This window comes from Tachyglossus aculeatus, chromosome 2 (genome assembly GCF_015852505.1).
Source record: "Tachyglossus aculeatus isolate mTacAcu1 chromosome 2, mTacAcu1.pri, whole genome shotgun sequence".
NCBI lineage: Eukaryota > Metazoa > Chordata > Mammalia > Monotremata > Tachyglossidae > Tachyglossus > Tachyglossus aculeatus.
The window spans coordinates 46,850,619-46,852,333 of NC_052067.1; the positions used below are offsets into that span (position 1 = coordinate 46,850,619).

Here is a 1,715-nt window from a genome sequence, read left to right on the forward strand (position 1 = left end):
CTTATGCTGTTGAGTCGTATCTGACCCATAGCGACACCACAGACACATCTCTCCCAGAACGCCCCACCTCTGACTGCAATCGTTCTGGTAGTGGATCCACAGAGTTTTCTTATCAAAATCCGGAAGCAGTTTACCGTTGCCTCCTTCCTGACAGTAAACCTGAGTCTCCGCCCTCGACTCTGTCCCATGCTGCTGCTATCCAGCACGGGTGAGTTTGGACTTGTAGCAGATTGCCTTCCACTCGCTAGCCACTGGCCAAGCTAGGAATGGAGTGGGTAGGCCTCTGCGTGACTTTCCCTCCCGTCGCTAAGACTGGTAGAGTACTGGAAACTCTCCAGGTGTGACCCTGAGAGGTTAACTTCTCTCTTACCTCTCCCCAAAGGACCCCGGATCAACCTTCCTCTCTGCCTCCTCCACAAGGGGATGCCAATGGCTGAGAAATACAGAAGCTTTTAATGACCTGCTAATAATGATATTAATAATAATAATAATAATAACAATAATGCTATTTGTTAAGCACTTACTATGTCCCAACCACTGTTCAAAGCACTGGGGGTAATCAAGTTGTCCCACGTGGGACTCACAGTCTTAATCCCCATTTTACAGATGAGGTAACTGAGGCACAGAGATGTTAAGTGACTTGCCCAAAGTCACACAGCTGACAAATGGCAGAGCCGGGATTAGAACCCCTGACCTCTGATTCCCAAGCCCATGCTCTTTCCACTAAGCCATGCTGCTTCTCTAGACTGTAAGCTCATTCTGGGCAGGGAATGTGTCTTTCACATTGTTATATTGTACTCTCCCAAGCCCTTAGTGCAGCACTGTGCACACAGTAAGCATTCAATAAATACAATTGATTGATTGATTGATTAATAACCAGCTCCATCCTGGCTATGACAGTGCAGTAGATACTCAGGTAAATTTGCCTGTTCCATGGAAACAGACTGACTATCATGGCCCCTCTAGACTGTAAGCTCATTGTGGGCAGGAAATGTATTTACCAACTCTGTTGCTTCGCATTCACCCAAGCACTTAGTACAGTGCTCTGCACACAGTAATCACTCAAGAAATACCACTGATTGACTGACATCCCTGGTTCAAATGAAGTCACAGGTACTGTCGCTGGTTTTAGTAAGTGAAAAATATATCCAAGGAAACCGGGAGAACTTTCCAGTTCAGTTGAAGGCTTCAGTCTGTGTCATCAAAGCTGGAGTTGGCTAGGCACACTTTGAGAATAGCTAATGGGAAAGGGATTATGTAATGCAGGAAACATTAAAAAAAATTAACAGTTTAAGAAAATTAATTGGCGTGGTATCTTGTTTGTGCAATCCGTATACATTATACAGTCTGAATGGCACTGTAGTGTCACATAGATCGTAAACCAATTAAGATGATATTTTAAACCCTGTAATTTCTGCAAATCCATCTGTTTTAGAAGGTTTAATTAGTGAAAGTTACAAAAGCCAAATCTATTTGAATATTGTGAAAGCAAGCTAAACAGCGAGAGATGAAAAAGTTTCCCATTGTCATTTCCATGAACATTTATGTACCCTTCATGAGTCTGTAATCTGGATTGAAGAGAGAAATTATGAGTGTGGATTTTTCCAACCTTCTAATGACAGACTGACCCAAGAAGAGGGGTGATTCTATCAGGGAAAGTGTCTTACAGCCCATGTCCTGTTGAGTCTGAACCAAGATGCCAGAGATTTCTCCTG

At 43.4% G+C, this 1,715-nt stretch overlaps 1 non-coding gene across 1 annotated transcript; it reads right to left on the reverse strand.

Moving 5' to 3' along the window:
- Nucleotides 1–218: 218 nt before the first annotated feature.
- On the reverse strand, nt 219–356 carry LOC119924726. The gene has a single exon (XR_005449422.1). It is a non-coding gene; the product is annotated as a small nucleolar RNA SNORA7 (small nucleolar RNA).
- Between the last annotated feature and the right edge of the window lie 1,359 nt (nt 357–1,715).